At 34.2% G+C, this 20718-nt stretch overlaps 1 protein-coding gene across 4 annotated transcripts in view; it reads left to right on the top strand.

The window, feature by feature from the left end:
• Positions 1–20718, top strand: part of LOC136038665 (uncharacterized) — a 206537-nt gene that overhangs the window by 126312 nt on the left and 59507 nt on the right. For all 4 annotated transcript variants that reach the window (XM_065721938.1, XM_065721937.1, XM_065721936.1 and 1 more), the window contains one exon: positions 7657–7794. The gene's annotated coding sequence lies outside the window, so the exon portion shown is untranslated. The remainder of the gene's footprint in view (positions 1–7656; positions 7795–20718) is intronic.

Below are 20718 nucleotides of genomic sequence, written 5' to 3'. Positions count from 1 at the left end.
TTGATGGTGATTGCTAATCGAACATTCCCTGTGCCCCTGTCGTCATTTATATATCCCCCTGTGCCCCCCCGGCGTCCCGGTCGTCATTTGTGTCCCTGTGTCCCGGTCTGTATATACATTCGTTTTTGAATTGGTATATGATGGTATAATTTTTTTTTTTTCCTTTTTTGTTTTTTTGGTTTTTACCTTTTTTTAGTTTTTTTTCTGTTTTCTTTTTAGTTTTTTTTTGTAGTTTTTACCTTTTTAGTTTTTTTTTTAGTTTTGTTTTTCTCCTTTATTTTTCAGTTTTTTCCTTTTTTTTCTTTTTTAGTCTTTTTTTTTAATTTTTTATTAGTTTTTAGTTTTTTTCTTTTTAGTTTTTTTTTGTAGTTTTTACCTTGTTTTAGTTTTTTTAGTTTTGTTAGTTTTTTCTTTTTTTTTTTTTTTGTAGTTTCTCAGACCTAGAACCTGGAACATAACGCGTTACCAACTCAGCTACTCGGGTTTGAATACATTCGTTTTTGAATTGGTTGATGAAATAAATTTTTTGTTTTTAGTTTTTCTTTCTTTTTTTTAGTTTTTTTTTGTAGTTTTTACCTTTTTTAGTTTTTTTCTTCTTTTGTATTCACGGTTGAACCTCTCAGATCTACAACCTGAAAAATTACGCTCTACCAATATTAGTTATGCGCCATTGTAGTTGTGTCCCTGTGTCTTTTAGTTTTATTATTGGTTTTTACCCTTTTTTTAGCTTTTTTAGTTTTTTTCTTTTTAGTCTTTTTTCTTTTTCAGTTTTTCGTTTTTTTCGTTTTTACCTTTTTTTTAGTTTTTTTTAGGTTTTAGTTTTGTAGTTTTTACGTTTTTTTAGTTTTTTTTTCTTTTTTAGTTTTTAGTTTTTTTAACTTTTATTAGTTTTTTTTTAGTATTCTAGCTTTTTTAGTTTTTTAGTTTTTTTGCTTTTTAGTTTTTTTGTAGTTTTTACCTTTTTTAGTTTTTTTCTTCTTTTGTATTCAAGGTTCGAACCTGGAATCTCTCGAACCTAGAACCTGGAACATACCGCGTTACCAACTCAGCTACATCAGCTTGTATACTTTCGTTTTTGAATTGGTATATGATGGAATAATTGAGACGTCATATGCGGACAGACAGACAGTCAGACAGACAGACATAACCCACAAACAACTTATTTTTATATATATATATATATAGATATATAAATATATATATATATTTTCTTTTTAGTTTTTTTGTAGTTTTTACCTTTTTTAGTTTTTTTCTTCTTCTGTATTAATGCTAAAGCCAAGGTTCAAACCTGGAGCCTCTCGGACCTAGAACCTGAAACATAACGCTTTACCAACTCAGCTATTTCGGCTTGAATACATTCGTTTTGAGTAGCTTCCTCGGGTGTTGCCATTGTAGGTTCTTCAGTCATTTTACATTTAGAAATTTCTCTTTCAACGGTCTTCTTACAATTAAAAATTTGTCTTTGAACGATATTCTTAAATACCTGTGTCCTGGTCGTCATTTATATTCCCTGTGTCCTGGTCGTCATTTGTGTCCCGGTATCCCAGTTTGTAATTTCTCTTTGAGTGTCCTGGTCGTTATTTATATTCCCTCTGTCCCGGTCGTCATTTGTGTCCCGGTCTGTAATTTCTCTTTGAGTGTTATTTCTTTTTAGTATTTTTTAGTTTTTTACATTTTTTCTTTTTTCAGTTTTCTTTTTCTTCTTTATTTTTCAGCTTCACTATGAAATACATATCGCCAAACCTTTTTTTTTTAACTAAAATCTGGTAGGCATTGATGACCTTATCCAAGTCAAAATCCCAAACCCAATCATCATCGCTATCATTTTCAGTTTTGATATGTTTTGACTCTTGCTGTCCAGGTGGATCTTCATCTAACTGCGCGGTTTTGCGTTCTTTAGCCTCAAGCCTTTTTCCTTGCTGTTCTTTGATTCCTCGGCACGCTTTCTTTTCTGACTTTCTCTATCAGCAGCAAGTTTTTTGGCATAGACTCTTTGAGCATCTTCATCGGCTTTTGCCATTGTAAGTTCATCAGTCATTTTAAACTTAAACATTAATAGATTTCTACGTGAACATATATGTCTTAAATATCTTTAATGACGTCACCGTCATAGCAAAAATGACGACAACTAACTTCATGACGTCAGTCGACACAGAAACATGACGTCACCTGACAGACAGACACACAGACAGACAACTTATTTTTATATAGATAGATAGATATATATCTTCTATCTATCTATATATATAAAAATAAGTTGTCTGTCTGTCTGTCTGTGGATCAGGTGACGTCATGTTTCTGTGTCGGCTGACGTCATGAAATTTGTTGTCGTCATTTTTGTTATGACGGTGACGTCATTAAAGATATATAAGACCTGCGTTCACGTAGAAATCTATTAATGTTTAACTTTAAAATGACTGATGAACTTACAATGGCAACAGCCGAGGAAGATGCTCAAAGAGTCTATGCAAAAAAACTTGCTGCTGATACAGAAAGTCAGAAAAGAAAGCGTGCCGAGGAATCTAAAGAACAGCAAGGAAACAGGCTTGAGGCTGATAGAGAAAGAAAGAACAGAAAGCGTGCCGAGGAACTACCAGAGCAACGCGAAAGCAGACTTGCTGCTAAAAGAGAAAGTGAAAAAAGAAGGCGTGCCGAGGAACTACCAGAGCAACATGAAACCAGACTTGCTGCTACAAGAGAAAGTGAAAAAAGAAGGCGTGCCGAGGAATCACAAGAACAGCAAGAAATCAGGCTTGCTGCTGGTAGAGAAAGTAAGAAAAGAAAGCGTGCCGAGGAATCAGAGCAACCTGAAAGTTATCGCCTGGCATTCAGGTACAGCCCAGTCGATGATTATAGATTGAGTAGATGTGTTCAAATCAGGACTATGTCTAAAATTTTTCCCTATTGCAAGGCCTTGAAATTCAATGGTGAAACAATGGGAATGTGTTGCGCCTCAGGAAAAGTTAAACTTCCTCTATTGGCTGCACCACCAGAGCCATTGAAGACTTTCCTTACTGGAACTACGTCAGAATCTAAGCGTTTTTTGAAACAAATCAGAAAATATAACTCATGTTTCCAAATGACGTCGTTTGGAGCCCAAATCGAAAATTCAGATCAATTTATGTCTACTTTCAAAGTAAAAGGGCAAATTTATCATAGAGCAGGGTCCCTTCTACCATTCTCAGGCGAGAATCATAAATTTTTACAATTGTACTTCATCAGTGATAGAAATTCTGAATTGGATGCACGTTGCGAAATTCCTCCCAACGTTGAAAGGACAATCGTTTCCCAATTGCAACATCTTTTCCACGAAAATAATTATTTAGTGCGTCTGTTCAAAACAGCCATCGATTTGATGCCTACTGATACGCATAAAATTGTTATTTCCGCTGACGAAACCCCTCCTGGCCAACATGTGCGTAGATACAATGCTCCAACTATCGACGAAGTGGCAGTCGTTGTGGTCGGTGATCAGTTTTTACCTCGAGATATTATTCTTCATAAGCGAAACGCTCAGTTGTTAAGAATTGCTGAAACTCATCGATGCTACGATGCCCTACAATATCCTATCATTTTTTGGGATGGAGCCGACGGCTATCACTTTAATATTAAATTGATGAATCCAGCCACTAACAAAGAAATGAATAAGAAATGTAGTGCAATGCAGTATTATTCCTATAGACTAATGATTCGGCAGGATGAAGAAAATTATATTTTAAAATGCCGTGAATTGTTTCACCAATTCGTCGTTGATATGTATGCTAAAATTGAATCAGAACGTTTGCTATATATCCGCCTGAATCAGACCAAGCTCCGCTCTGAACAATACATTCATTTGCGAGATGCAGTTATAAATGACGGTAATACCACAAACGTTGGAAGATTAACAATTTTACCTTCGTCATATGCTGGCAGTCCCCGTCATATGCATTAATATGCTCAAGGTGCTATTGCGTATGTTCGTCTCTATGGTCGTCCAGATTTATTTATTACATTTACATGTAATCAATCTTGGGACGAGATACTGCAGCTTTTACTTCAAGGACAATCGGCGGTTCATAGACATGACATTACGGCCCGTGTCTTCCGGCAAAAGTTGAAATCACTGATAAACTACATAGTAAAACTTGAAGTGTTTGGGTCAGTGCGATGCTGGATGTACTCAGTGGAATGGCAAAAACGAGGTTTGCCACACGCACATATACTAATCTGGCTACATAAAAAAATTACTTCGAACGAAATTGATGATGTTATTTCCGCTGAAATACCTGATGAAAATGTCGATAAGGGGTTACATGATATTATTGTAGAAAATATGATACATGGACCTTGCGGTGCACTGAACGAAAATTCACCATGCATGGCCAAAGGAAGGTGCACAAAGTAATATCCTCGACTTTTAGTATCCAACACAATTACTGGCAATGATGGTTATCCACAATATAGAAGAAGATCTACTGAAGATGGCGGTAAAACAGCAATAATAAAGAAGCGTAACGGTACCACCATCGAAGTAGATAACCAGTGGGTTGTTCCATATTCCCCATTATTATCAAAAACATTTAATGCACACATAAACGTTGAATACTGTAACTCCGTAAAGGCAATCAAATACATATGTAAATACGTCAACAAAGGCAGTGACATGGCAGTTTTTGGCTTGCAGCCCGAAATCAAAGATATCGACGAAATCGTACAATATCAGGCTGGAAGATACATAAGCAGTAATGAAGCTGTTTGGCGAATTCTTTCATTTCCGATACATGAACGTAGTCCAGCTGTTGTTCACTTAGCGGTACATTTACAGAATGGTCAACGTGTTTATTTCTCGGAAACCAACATGCAACAAAGAGCCCTGAATCCACCGGATACAAAGTTAACCGGTTTCTTTTCGATTTGCAAAAATGATTCTTTTGCAAAAAAACTGCTGTATACTGAAGTGCCTTCGTATTACACGTGGAATACTAAAAATAAAGTATTTGAACGTCGAGAACAGGGTAAGTCAGTCGACGGCCAACCTACCATCTTCAAAGATACCACGATAGGAAGACTCTACACCGTTCACCCCAATCAACATGAATGCTTCTTTCTACGCCTGCTTTTGGTGAATGTACCCGGTCCGACATCCTTGAGTATTTGAGAACTGTAAACGGTACTATACATGACACTTACCGTAGTGCATGCCAAGCTCTGAATTCTGCCTGGTGGAAGAACTGCTCATTCCGCTTTGAAATTGCCTCTGAATTTGCCTTCTACAGAAACTCCCACGTGCAATATTTCCAAATCATCTGGGATGGGTAAAGTATTGCAGCAATGCAAACTTATTATTTGGGATGAGTGCACAATGGCACACAAAAAATCGCTCGAGGCTCTGGATCAATGCTTGAAAGATTTGCGAGGGAAGTCGAAACCCTTTGGCAGCACATTAATATTGCTTGCGGGAGATTTCAGGCAAACATTACCTATAATACCTAGATCAACTCCTGCAGACGAAATGAATGCTTGCCTGAAAAATTCTAATTTATGGGCACTCGTAAAAACATTAAAATTAACTACAAACATGCGTGTCCGATTGCAAAACGATGACTCTGGTCAAACATTTTCAGATCAATTGCTGGCAATTGGAAACGGAAAGCTCCCAGTAGACTCAATTTCAGGACGTATACAACTACCTGCTGATTTCTGTAATTTAGTGACGTCCAAAAATGAATAGATTGAAAAAGTATTTCAGAATATTCTAAAAAATTATAAAAATAATAAATGGCTAAGTGAAAGAGCGATTCTCGCACCCAAAAATATAGACGTCCACGAAATCAACAATATTGTTTTGACCAAGATTCGAGACCAGGTAGTCCTTTACAAGTCAGTCGACACAGTTTTGGAACCAAATGAAGCGGTTAATTATCCTTCTGAATTTTTAAGTTCCGTGGATCTTTCAGGGTTTCCACCACACGTGCTAAGGCGTACCAATAATACTTTTAAGAAATATCAACCCACCAAAGCTTTGCAATGGCACGCGACTTGCCGTAAAAAAAAAACAATGGAAAACCTAATAGAGGCCACAATCTTGACAGGGCCTTTTGAGGGCGAGGCTGTTCTTATTCCTCGCATTCCTATGATTCCAACGGATCTGCCTTTTCAATTTAAAAGATTGCAATTCCCAATTCGATTAGCATTTGCAATCACCATTAACAAAGCTCAAGGTCAATCATTAGAAAATGTGGTATAGATCTTAATACTGATTGTTTTTCCCATGGACAATTGTACGTTGCATTTTCGAGGGTCGGTAAACCTGACAATCTATTTATATGCAGCGACAATTGGACAGCGAAGAATGTTGTATATTCGCAAGTTTTACGCAGTTAATTTGTATTGTATCTATCTATCTATCTATCTATATAAAAACGAGTTGTGTGTATGCATGCTTGTTTGTTTGTAAAAAGAGCGTTTGCATATGACGTCATTTATAGTACATACGGTTTTGTATATGCACAGACAATGGGAGAGCCAAGAATGTTGTATATTCGCAATTTTTACGTAGTTTGAAACATATATATAAATCTATCTATATTCACAGGTGATATATATATATATATATATATATATATATATATATATATATATATATATATATATATATATATATATATATATATATATATATATATATATATATATATAATATATTATCAAGAGGGAAAAAGGACAACCACCCCCCAAACACGCTATACAAAAAAGGTGTACAGAAAGATAGAAAAAAAAAATCATTCAAAAAGTTCATTCACTTAAACAGACAAAGGAAATTATTCAATTGCTGCTTCGTTTGTTTCAGTAAATGAATTTTTTTTCCTTTTATTTCTCAATTGTTCGTTAGTATCCGTCGCTGGCAGTTAAAATTTGTTTATATTTTTTTGCAAATCGTGGATATTGGCGAATATATTGTTTATTAGATATTTGATTTTAATTCTTTTAATTGTTGGTTAATAAAAAAGTTAAAAATTTAACTTTTTGTTTTAGTTTTTACTGTTTTAAATAGTAGAGTTGAGAGAAAGAGTCAAACTTTAGCGTAAAAACCAGGACGTTGAAGAGGGGACGGCCCCTTTCGTATACGGGGTAATTTCTGCTCGTTTTAAGTTTTAATGTCGCTCCTTACTTTCAGTTAAAAAACTTGTTTTTTTTTTATTTAATTATGACATACACTGTAAAACTGCACTTCAGATAACAGTTGAATCCGGCTTAAAAAATAATATCATAAAAATCAATCCGGTCGGAAGTCCACAATTTCTGTCAAAACAGCAGAGGTTAAACTCTCTAAACCTTTCTCACAGTAGACTGAAATCAGCGTCAAAGAATGACAGAACCAAAGTATTGCTCCTGCAACAGAATTAAGTAAATGATTATATTTTGCTATATTTGTTGAATTATGCGAAACTAAGGAATGCTAATTTAAGCAACCATTTCGGAATGATTGTCAATTAGGAAATTTTTCGCTGTAAATGGTTTGTTTAAAATGTTTTTTTTTTTTTTTTTCAATATCTTAGTTCATTGGGATAATGGTTCGTTCTTCCCTAGGTTAAGACTAGCTACTACTTCATCCAGTATAAAGTGTTGTTAAAAATTAAATTGCGTTTCTTGTTACTACAACTTTTTTTCTAGATATGCCTAGAGATATTTTGGAACTATTATACTGAGACACTTACGTTGGTTTGTAACTCAGCGATCCTCTGCCAAAACCTAGTATCGTCACAAAAATTCGACTTTAAGTTAAGGGCAGATCTCCCTAATCTTGATACGGTAAGTCCAGTGGTGAAGTTAATATTTTTCTATTTGCCATAGTTTCTGCTATACGACCTAAGCCCTACAGGGGTAAATCAGATTCAAAGGTTTCCCACGTCTAAGGCTTGTAATAAATACGCTAGAATTGAAAACTCGGTATCTCGAATCTCGATATATCAAGAATATCCAGCGGATATTCTTGAAAACTCGAAAATACAAATATTAGATTTTGGCAAAAAAATAGTTGAATTGTTTACTGCCACTTCTGGATGACATTCTTGAAAACTCGAAAATGCAGGTAATAGATTTTGGCAAAAAAACAATTCAATTGTTTACTGCCACGTTTTGTTTTATTTCAATATTCGCTTCGACCTTTCTTTGCGAAAGAACAAAACTAGTATAAGCATATCAAATGTATAAAAAAGAACAACTGTAATACTTTTTAAGATTAATAAAAATAACTTATGTTAAGTGATTTAAACTCAAAAGAACTTTTTATTTGAATATTGCACACATTTGAAATCAGTATAAGAAAACAAGTTATTTCTATTTATTATTATTATTGTTACCAAAGATACATTTTTGAAGTTCAACCTTATATTCACACATTCCGTTACCATAGAAATTTCAGTAAATTAATGTCAAATTTAGTTCGTTTTCTGTTGGAAATCTAAATCTGCTTGGTTTCAGAGAATTTTGTCCTTTAAATACGAACCCGTATTTATTATTTTTGGTCTCCCTCTGTCAGACTGCATATTTGACGGACTAGGAGCCTCACTATTTCCAAAGCGGGTAGAAAGTTTAATTTCATCTTTTTCCAACTATTCTTTATTTGTCTTTTTATGCGGTATCTCGAATACGTGCTAGAAATACTAAGAGACTCTTGGGAACTACTGAAATCGAGACATAATGACCTTCTTCTTTTACTTTGTAAGTTGATTCTATTATATTTTTCTCTTTTTAAAACGTATTTTTTCCCTTTTGTTGGGCTTAAGTGATATAATATACTTCGTCACTTGTTTGCTGCTCGCTTCAACATGTTAAAATGTTAAATCAAACAGGTCGTGGTAACGAACCCCTGGGACCCGGCTAAATAGTAAGGAGCGACCCGGCTCAATAGTAACTGAAACTCTAAAAAATAGAATTTTGATACCAATAGTTACATCAAAAGGATCGCATTTTAATGCTGATTTTAAATATATAGGTTTCATCAAGATCAATTATACCTACCAAAAGTTACGAGCCTGAGAAAATTTGCCTCATTTCAGAAAATAGGGAGAAACACCCCCTAAAGGTCATACAATCTTAACAAAAATCACACCATAAGATTCAGCGTATCAGAGAACCTTATTGTAGAAGTTTCAAGCTCCTATCTACAAAAATGTGGAATTTCGCATTTTTTGCGAGAAGACAGATCACGGATGCGTGTTTGTTTGTTTTTTTTTGCTTGTTTTTTTGTTGCTTTTTTTCCCAGGGGTGATCGTATCGACTGAGTGGATCTGGAATGTCACGATAGGGCTCATTTTAACGGAAATTAAAAGTTCTAGCGCCCTTTTAAAGTGACCAAAAAATTGGAGGGCACCTAGGCCCCCTCCCACGATCATTTTTTCCCAGGAGTCACCGGATCAAAATTTTGAGATAGCCATTTTATTCACCATAGTCGAAAAACCCAATAACTATGTCTTTAGGGACGACTTACTCCCCCGCAGTCCCCGTGGGAGGGGCTGCAATTTTTGACCTGTGTTTACCATATAGTAATGGTTACTGGGAAGTGTAAAGACGTTTTCAGGGGGATTTTTTTTGTTTAGGAGGGAAATTTGAAGAAGGAGTTACGTGGGAGGATATTTCCATGGAGAAACTTGTCATGGGGGAAGAGAATTTCAATCAAGGGGGCACAGGGTTTTCTAGCATGAGAATTTTTCATAACAATGAAAAAATAAATATGAAAAGTGTTTTCTACTGAAAGTAAGTAGCAGTATTGAAACTTAAAACAAACGAAAATTATTACGCATATGAGGGGTTTACCTCCTCGTTATACCTCACTCTTTACGCTAAAGTATTTTTAGTAATTTCAAATATTTATTCTACGACCTTTGTGATTCAGAGGTCATTCTTAAGGAATTGGGACAAAATTTAAGCTTTAGGGTAAAGAGCGAGGTATCGACGAGGGTTGAATCCCCTCATACACGCAATAAAAACATACGAATATTTAAGTTCGTTACGTAAATTAATTCTTAAGTTACGTATATTTTTTACCAATGAAAATGTTTGTAAACAATTAAAAGTTCTAGTTGCTTTTTTAAGTAATCAAAAAATTGGAGGGCAACTAGGCCTCCTCCCTCGCTCCTTTTTTCTCAAAATCTTCCGATTAATTGCAATTAATTAATATGCAAATATCGTTTTAATTATTTATGTGCAGAGAGCCAAGATCAAAACATGCATATATTCAAAAACGTCCAGAAATTAAATTAAAAAAAAAACAATCTTTTGAAATGAAAGTAAGGAGCAACATTAAAACTTAAAGCGAACAGAAATTACTCCGTATATGAAAGGGGCTTTTCCTCCTCAACGTCCCGCTCTTTACGCTAAAATTTCTTACTGTTTTAAAAATAGAGGTAAGAGAAAGAGTCAAACTTTAGCGTAAAGAGCGGGCCGTTGAGGAGGAAAAGCCCCTTTCATATACGGAGTAACTTCTGTTCGTTTTAAGTTTTAATGTTGCTCCTTACTTTCATTTAAGAAATTTTTTTTTTTTATTTAATAAAGTAAAGAATTGACACTAGATTTCACTATCCAAACTGGTGGTGCTGATTTCCATTTCATGAAGGGCTCTGCTAAATGTTAGAATAATATTTATTCTAATTATTCTAACTTAATATTTATTCTAATTATTCTAATATTTAACTCTAATGTTAGAGTTAAAGTCGCAATTTGAAGTCCACATTTTTTATATGTTCGCAGTTTTATTGTCAAAGCAATTCACATTAAAAGGTACAGAAACGCAATTGATATTTTCTTTTATACCCGTTTGACCAAGTTTTTTTTTTTTAAATTTAACGAATGATGTTCTCCATATTTCGACATATAAGCAGACATCAATAAAGCATCCAAACATTTGTTACGCCAGGTTATCAGTATACTATATTAAACAAGCAATGCATTTTATTCTTGAGAATTCTCCCTTGTTATATGAACCAATTTGATTCTTAACCAGCCATAAATGGCCCTCCTTATCTTATGATGAAATCACACACAACGAAAGAAAATGTAAGACACAGGATTCATATGTTCTAATCCAAATTGGCTTAGCCTTTAACATCTCTTAGAGTGGTTGTACATGTAGGGAAAAAAGTGGCACGCTTCTATTTGCAGACTTCATAGAAATGTGGCCTATTCGACCATCTGGCCGATTCGACCATCTGGCCGATTCCTTAATCGCCTTTACAAATATTATAGTTAATCTACGAGCACACCGGTGTTGATAGGAGTATTCCAAACTTATGTGTACGTTTCCAGTCACCTTTAGCAATATGGTTCTTTCGAGCAGTTGTTTCTAGAATTCAGCCTATGGGCCACATTTGGCCACAGAAAACTTTAAGTTGAGCCTAAGAGTGTTTGTATAAACCCAGTCACCCTAAGAAATATTTTCAAGTAATTAAAATAGTTAATCCTAAAAAGAATTGCACAAATTCCATCATTTAAATATATATTTTCAAATAGTTTAAATGGTTTTACCTCTTCTCTGTGTGGTATTTCCGGACAAGTTACATTTACTTATTAGCTATTTTTAATTTAAATGCTTCACAAAAAAAATGCTTTATTGTAGCCCAGTAGAGCCTAGAGATCCAGTTAGGTATGTGAGCAGGAGTAGGCGTGTAGAGGTGCAATAATACAAAGTTTAAAGTTTTATTTGATAACTTGAATATTACTGTGCCTAAAAAGTAAGAAGTTTTAAGTTTAGGAGGAAGATGGCTGGCTAGTCTCTGTGCTAGTTAAGGCCCACATTACTCCTTATCAGTATTTCAAATTAAGGGTTGACTAAAATACTGTCTATACAGCAACTGCACTAAATAATTATTAATAGATGTCAGCGCAGTAGTTGGATGGGGCATCCCAGTGGAGTTTGAAATCCTCCTGAAATCTTGCAAGTCCCTTGTAAAAATGTAGTTTTCGAACACTTTAATATTACACGAGTGCTATTCTCTATAGCTGCACCAATCCCGCCTTCGAGACAAATAGAACGATAGGTAGACTTCTGATAATTCAGACTAGATATTCAAATCGAGGGTCATGGGATGTTGTGCAATGTCTTATAATGATTTTGATTGATTCCTGTCTTTCAATTTCAAATAAATACCATTTATCTCTTAAATTTGGCAATTCAATGACGTACCAAAACCTCTACGAGACAAATGTAATGGTAGGGAGGTAACTCACCTTCTTGGGATCAATAGGTCTTCTCAACAAGTCTGTTGTGACCAGAATAATTATCGCAACAACCACAATCATTAACAATGAGTTAAGAAGTGCAATCTTTTATGGATAGAAATTACCAAGTGCGGACTAAAATCCTGCGAAACGCGGAGTGTCATTTTTCATCTACTAAAAACAAATAATTTTTGAAATTTTTTTTTTGTGTTTGATATTTCAAAAATTTTAATTTTATTAGTTATTATTCAAAATTATCAATTTTATTAGTTTACCAGGCAGGTAATTTTAGTCGATTTTATCTTTGGTGTAAATCAGTTCCTTTCCAATATATAGGAAATTGATTTGTCATTTTTGAGCAAGTCAGTTCCAAACTTGTTTGCGATAATGTCTCTTGCATTTTCATTTTGGCTTCATTGTTTCTTTCAATTTTGCTTTGCTTTAGATTCGTTTTTCATCTATCATTAAAAAAAAACAAATTTTTTAGCTGCAAGTAAGGAGCGACATTAAAACTTAAACGGACAGAAATTATTCCATAAATGAAAGGGGTTGTCTCCTCCACAACACCCCACTCTTTACAAAGTTTGACTCTTCTTAACAACTCTACTTTTTAAAAGAATAAAAAAAACTCTAGCGTAAAGAGTGAGGCGTTTCGGAGGGGGAAACCCCTTTCATATACGGAATAATTTCACTTCGTTTGAAGTTTTAATGTCACTTTTTACTTGCAGTTAAAAAAACCTTTTTTTATTTAATTTCTGAACGTTTTTGAATAAATGCGTGTTTTGATTTTGGCGCACCGCATAAGAACAATTAAACCGAAATTTGCATACTATTTTTTTTTGCTAAATAGCTTTGTCATATTTTTGATCGGACGATTTTGATAGGAAAAAGGGGTAGAGGAGGAGGCTTAGCTGCCCTCCAATTTTTGGTCACTTAAAAATGCAACTAGATTTTTTTATTTTTTTGTACGAATTTTTTGTTCGTAATAAACATGCGTACCTTACGAATTGACTTACCTACCGAAATTCTATATTTGTGTATTTTTATTACGTATATGAGGGGTTTGCCCCTCGTCAATACCTCGCTCTTTACATTAAAGCTTGAATTTTTATCCCAAATCTTTAAGAATGACCCCTGAATAACAAAGCAGTAGAATAAATAGTTGCAATTAATAAAAATACTTTAGCGTAAAGAGCAAGGTATTGTGGAGAAGACAAACCCCTTATATAAGTAACATTTTATGCTCGTTTTAAGTTTTAATGTTACTCATTACTTCCAGGTGAAATTTTTGTTTTATTTATTTTCTCGTTATTTTTTTTTTTGATAACGCTAGAAAATCCTGCGCCCCCTTCATGGAGATCCACTTCCCTCATGATGAATGCCTCCATGGAAAGATCTTCCTACGTAACCCTCTCCCCCCGACCCACTCCCACCCCAACATGAAAGAGTCCCCATGAAAACGTCTGTATACTTCATAATAATCATTACTATATATAAACTGGTCAAAGTTTGTAACTTGCAGCGCCTCCCGCGGGTGGGGGTTTAGGTCGTTCCCATGGACATAGTTATTAGGTTTTCAAATAAGCTGAACAGAATGGCTATCGCAAAATTTTGATCCGGTGGCTTTGGGGGAATATGTGCGTGTGAGGGGGCCTAGGTGCCCTTCAATTTTTTGGTCACTTAGAAACGGCACTAGATCTTTTAATTTCCGTTAGAATGAGCCCTCTTGCGACATTCTAGGACTACTGGGTCGATACGATCATCCCTGGGGAAAAAATAACAAAAAAAAAAACAGAAAAACAAACAAACACGCATCCGTGATCTGTCTTCTGGCAAAAAATACAAATTTCCACATTTTTGCAGATAGGAGCTTGAAACTTCTACTGTAGGGTTCTCTAATACGCTGAATCTGACGGTGTGATATTCATTAAGATTCTATGACTTTTAAGGGGTGTTTCCTCATATTTTCTAAAATTCGGCAAATTTTCTCAGGCTCGTAAATTTTAATGGGTAAGATTGAACGTGATGAAACTTATATATTTAAAATCAGCATTAAAATTCGATTCCTTTTATGTAACAATTGGTATCGAAATTTCCTTTTTAAGATGTGAGGATTCGTTAAGATTCTGTTACGTTTAAGGGGTGTTTTCCCATATTTTCTAAAATAAAGCAAATTTTCTCAGGATTGTAAATTTTGATGGGTAAAATTAAACCTGATGAAACTTATATATTTAAAATCAGTATTAAACAGCGATTCTTTTGATATAACTATTGGTACCAAAATTCCGTTTTTTAGAGTTTCGGTTACTATTGAGCCGGGTTGCTCCTTACTACAGTTCGTTACCACGAACTGTTTGATAACTTCTCTCTGTTTTAAATTTAATACCTTACATATTTATTTATTTCCTCAGAAACCAAGGACCACAAAAGATAGGTAACTGAAATTATAAAATTATCTAGTTTTATATTTGCTTATACAGACGGCTCGTTTAATTTGAATCTCGAAACTAGTTCAGTGTCCCTGAACAAATTTGACCATCAGTTCGAGTGTACAATATTTAAAATACACTTAATGAAATATAAGAACCTGAATCTTAAAAAAGAAGGGAAAGATTAAGAATATGCGGGAAGGCTCAGTGGTATTAATTCAGGAAAATTGAGGTGGGGTAAAATGTATTTTTTAAATTTCGGGGAAGGCATATGATTTTTTTCCAAATTCAGGGGGAGGTTTGTTGTTATTTTTTTCAATTTTGTTAATGAGAATACCAAAATGCATATTTTTCACTAAGAATACTAAAACAGTGCCCCCCTAAATTTTCCCAAATCTAGATGGAGGTTTGTTGTTAGTTTTTTTTTCAATTATGTTAATGAGAATACTAAAATGAAAATTTTTCAATAAGAATACTAAAAAAGTGCCCCCCTCCTTTAAGCTATTGGGAATGCTACTATATTATTGGCAGAACCCAAAGAACCACGACGATAGTAATTACTTAGCTGTATTATTGACGCAAATGCATTTCTAATTTTCTTGAACATGGTAACTTCGTTTTGACTTAGCAAAACTACAACCCAAAGTAAACAAAAGCTTCAAAAATCGGAAATGAACTACCTCTATTATACATTAATTCACCTTGACCATTAATATTATTAAGAAAATATTGTCATGATTACAGAAAGACATCTTTCAGCAGACTACAAAGAAAAGTAATTAAAATGTTAAATTAGACCAGCTTTGGTACAAACCACTAAAATTATCTTATTTGCATGTGCAATGCAAGACAAAAGATAATTCCTAGCCATTTCTTCGTTATATTAAATAAAAAAACAAGTTTTTTTAAATGAAAGTAAGGAGCGACATTAAAACTTAAAACGAACAGAAATTACTCCGTATATGAAAGGGGCTTTTCCTCCTCGACACCCCGCTCCTTAGGCTAAAGTTTTTTATTGTTTTAAAAAGTAGAGTTGCGAGAAAGAATCAAACTTTAGCGCAAGGAGCGGGGTGTCGAGGAGGAAAAGCCCCTTTCATATACGGAGTAATTTCTGTTCGTTTTAAGTTTTAATGTCGCTCCTTACTTTCATTTAAAAAAACTTGTTTTTTTATTTAATTTCTGAAAGTTTTTGAATTAATGCATGTCTGATTTTGGCTCTCCGTACATAAATTATAAAAATGAAATTTGTATATTAATTCTTTTTTTGGCTAAATGGCTTTCTCTTAGTTTTGATCAGACGATTTTGAGAAATAAGGGGTGGGGAAGGAGGTCTAGTTGCCCTCTAATTTTTCGGTTACTTAAAAAGGCAACTAGATCTTTTATTTTTAACGAACGTTTTTATTAGTAAAAAAAAATACGTAACTTAAGAATTAACTTACGTAACAAACTTTTATATTCTTATATTTTTGATTATATATATGAGGGGGTTGGTCCCCTCGTTAATACCTCGCTCTTCACACTAAATCTTGTTTTATCCCAATTCTTTAAGAATGACCCTTGAATCAGAAAGGCCGTAGAATAAATAGTTGAAATTATTTAAAAAAATTTTAGCATAAAGAGCGAAGTATTTATCTCCTCCTAAATACCTCGCTCTTTATGCTAGATTATTTTTAGAACCCCTCATATGCGTAATAATCTCTGTTCGTTTTAAGTTTTAATGCTTCTCCTTACTTTCAATTGAAAAAACTTTTTCATGTTTACATTTTCATTGTTTTTTTTATAGTAATGCTAGAAAGTCCTGCGCCCTTTTCATTGAATTTCTCTTCCCCCATGAAATATTCCTCCAAGGAAAGATCCTCCCATATAGCCCCCTCCCCTGAACCCCACACCCAAACCAAAAAAATCCCCCAGGTAACGTCGGTACACTTCCCAGTAACCATTACTGTATGTAAACATTGGTCAAAGTTTGTAACTTGCAGCCCCTCCCCCAGGGACTGTGGGGATAAGTCATCCCCAAAGACATAGTTATTATGGTTTTCGACTATGCGGAACAATATGGCTATCTTAAAATTTTGATCCGTTGACTTTGGGGAAAAAATGAGCGTGGGAGGGGGCCTAGGTGCCCTCCAATTTTTTTGGTCACTTAAAAAGGGCACTAGAACTTTTCATTTCCGTTAGAATGAGCCCTTTTGCAATACTCTAGGACCACTTGGTCGATACGATGACCCCTGGGAAAAAAAAACAAAAAACAAAAAAAACAAAAAAACAAATAAACACGCACCCGTGATTTGTCTTCTGGCAAAAAATACGAAATTCCACATTTCTGTAGATTGGACCTTGAAATTTTTTCTATAGGGTTCTCTGATACGCTGAATGCGATGGTGTAATTTTCGTTAAGATCCTATGACTTTTAGGGGGTGTTACCCCCTATTTTCCAAAATAAGGCAAATTTTCTCAGGCTCGTAACTTTTGATGACAAAGACTAAATTGATGAAACTTATATATTTAAAATCAGCATAAAAATCCGATTCTTTTGATATATCTTTTAGCATCGAAATTCCGTTTTTTAGAGTTTCGTTTACTATTGAGCCGGGTCGCTCCTTACTACAGTTCGTACCACGAACTGTTTGAAATTGGCTGTTCACTCTTAATCAAAAATATTTGCCTTTAAAATTTAATACGGCAAGAGAATCTACTTCGCAAAACATGTTTTGAAAGTGAATGTCAAATGCTTTTAGTTTCTTTTCGCTTTTCAAGAGTACTTTGGAAGTTTTGTGAGAGAAAAAGAGTTTAGATATCGTGGAGACATTTAGAAACGTGAGGAGGGGCAATTTGTCAAACTGAGGAGATAGGAGCATGACGTTATCCGGTAAAAGCTGAGAGGGTGCTTTCATTAATTGTTTCTAAGGGAACTACCGTTTTGTAGGCTTCATTGGACTGTGACAGACGATTTATTTACCAACATCAGGATGATTTAATGACTGGAACCAATTGCTTACCTTTTAACATAACTTTCAGGAACTATTTAATGAGGACTGTGACATAAGCATAGTCAAAGTAAACAATCGGACAGTTTATTTACTAACGCCAACAAGTGTGATAAAAATTGTGATTCTAAACGAAATAAGAAATTTTATTTTTGAATTTAAGGAGACTTTTATGTTGTTTATGTATAGTTGAGAACAAATCAAGGTTTAACCTGAAGATTATCAATAATAGGTTTCAAAATGTAAAGTTCCAGTTGAAGATGTTCCAATGAACTGCTTTGGATAAGAAAATAGACAAACAAAATTTATCAGATCATGTTAACTACGGAATAATGTAGACCACAAAATCTGGGGGTCAAGCATTTTAAACATATAGGAGTAATCCATGTCTCTAGTCCCTACTATACTATGGTCTTGCTACTTGATATGGTTTCTGTACATGAAAACAAGTGAAACTTCTTCAAACCGACCGTGGATAATTGTGGATTTTGCTTTTTAAATGAATAATCTCGTTCATACATCTGCAGTTTTACGCTAAAAACAACAATTAACGTTATTTTTGACGATTATCGTAGTTGGATGGAATTTTAAGGTTAGTTCAACGACATTTTAAAAACATGGTGACGCTGAATAATTTTAAATTCAACGATAAATCGCATGTTGGATCTAGAAAAGATATTATAAAATATTTCTGATAAATATCTGTCAGAAAATACCCAGTAATTTCTTATTTTATTTTGTTTGAATGTGGTACATAAATGTTTAGACGAGAACTTGAAAATACTCCCCAATGAAGATTGTGATTTCTACTCGAAGTCAAATTGAACAATAGCTTCAAAAAAATCATGGATGCGTATTGTGGGGATATCAGTTATCTAAACATAGGTTTAAGATAAGATAAGATTTATTTCAACAAAGCAGCTATCACAAGCCCAAAAGGGCCGAATTCACACTATAGTGTCAGTACAAAAAAATAGTAAAAATTTAAGAAATGGTCAATGTCATAAAATCATAAAATTGAAATCAGTAAAAAAGTCAAACAATAAAAATTCATAAAATCAAAACAAGGAAAACAAATTTAAGCAAAAGTCTAGCTAGCAAGAATTTCAAAGTTTGCAATAGGTAAAAGTTATTGATTTAAAATTTCAACTATATGAGGGATGAACGTTCTTCCATATCTCTCAGTGGAAACTCTTATAATGGCAAAAAGGGGATTTTTTTAAACAGAACGTGGGGATGAGTTCGGGGAGGGGTGGAGGGAAATGTTCACTAGGGAAAAGAGAAGTAGTTCGAGGGTTATGCACGGCATTGTGGGCGAAACGCAAGGAAATTTGTCCTCTCCTTTCTTTAAGCGGGAATTGATTTGCCCTCTGAAGAAAGGAAATGGTAGGCACTTTACCCTCATTGAAGATAATTCTTAGGCAGCTTTTTTGAAACACCTCTGTTCTGTCTGACAATTCATTGGAAATGCCAAGATGCCAAACAGGACAAGCGTATTCGAGGGTAGGACGTACAAATTCTCAATAAATTCAACTCAATTAGAGGACTGAGTTTCGGGTTTAAAGTTGGTCGTGAAGCTCTAATGACTACACTCAGCAGCGAAACTTTGAAAAGTTTCTATAGAAACCATAAATACATACTTTATTGTGGTTATACTGACTTCGTATATGAATAATTGGCTCTTTCTCGAATAAAAAAGGAAATCTTGGCAAACATACTTCCCATAGGCCATATATTTAAGACTTTCCGACATTGGCAATGACAAATAACTATCGGAATAAATTTTTCAACCGCAGATTTTGTTTTCTTTTAAATTAAAATATTGGCCGATACTTAAGAAAATTACAAACAAATACAAAGTAGAAACAATAGGGAAAATCTTTTCAAGACAGTGGAAATCAGTTCTGTGAATATTTCGGCTCTATGTACAAGGGCCGTCTTCAGCACAATACGAGAACGAGAGAGAAAATATGTATATATAAATAAACTTACATTAAATTGTGAGAATCAAAACTAATATTTTTTTTTTAAAACAGCCTTAGCATCCTTACTTCAACGAAGTTCAACCAGGACTGACAAAAAGAATGAAGTGAGAATATAAATTCATTCAAACTAAAGAGAACAGACTGATTAAATGCAATTTATCAGAGCCAACCAAGCTTTTTTAGCAGCCTGTCTCAAAGGCCTTTTCGTAGCTGGTTCAATACTATTATAAATCGGTTTAGTAAAATGTTTTGTTAGATCATTTTTAATTAAATTTGAGTATAAAGAATTTAGTGAGTATTCCCCTATGTCCCTGTTCAAAGAAATATTATTATTTATTTTGAGACTAATTTCGATTGATTCCCGAACCACCTGTTCTATCCCCAAATCATTACTGATGAGTGAAGATTTTTCAAAAAGTATCGTGTGGGACGGATTATTAAATCCAACCTAAAGCAGAATCAAAGGAGTTGTTGGAACTACTTGAAATTAATGCCTTGTGTATGTCTTTCTTATGCTATTGTAACCGTTTTTCTAGATTCTGATGGGTCCTGCCGACATAGTAATTTCCACAATCACAGGGCATTTGATAGACCCCTCTTTGGCGAGTAACTGGGGTCTTATCTTTACCTGAATTTAAGAAATTAATGATTTTAAAATTATTAGTAAAAACTACGTACAGATTATTTTTTGTGCAAAAATGTTTTTATTTTGTTGTTATTTTTGGGATATACCGAAGATAGACAATATTTGAGGGCTTATCAGTAGCCTCACATTGTGAAATTTAACTAAGTCTTTAAGATATAAATTACATTTAAATACCCGGAAAGAAGCGCAATTCGCCCATACACTACAGTTAAAAACCTTAGTCCATATTATTAAGGACAAAAAACAAAAAAGATATATAATTTCTTCAGAGGTTTTCCAAAAATCTTTGGAAAACCTGTCCACTCTTGATTTTGCTCAAGTTGTTAGATTAGAAAGGAATTTGTTTAGCCACGGTTTTCGCTTGTCCAAGAAAGGCCTCTATTAAAAATTGGAAGGCTTGCGAAATGAATCTTCGATGAGAAGACCGTATTTATTCTCCTAGATTCACTCCTGGACTTTCTATTGTTAGC

This window comes from Artemia franciscana, chromosome 18 (assembly GCF_032884065.1).
Source record: "Artemia franciscana chromosome 18, ASM3288406v1, whole genome shotgun sequence".
Taxonomy (NCBI): domain Eukaryota; kingdom Metazoa; phylum Arthropoda; class Branchiopoda; order Anostraca; family Artemiidae; genus Artemia; species Artemia franciscana.
This window is presented reverse-complemented; position numbering and strand designations above follow the sequence as displayed.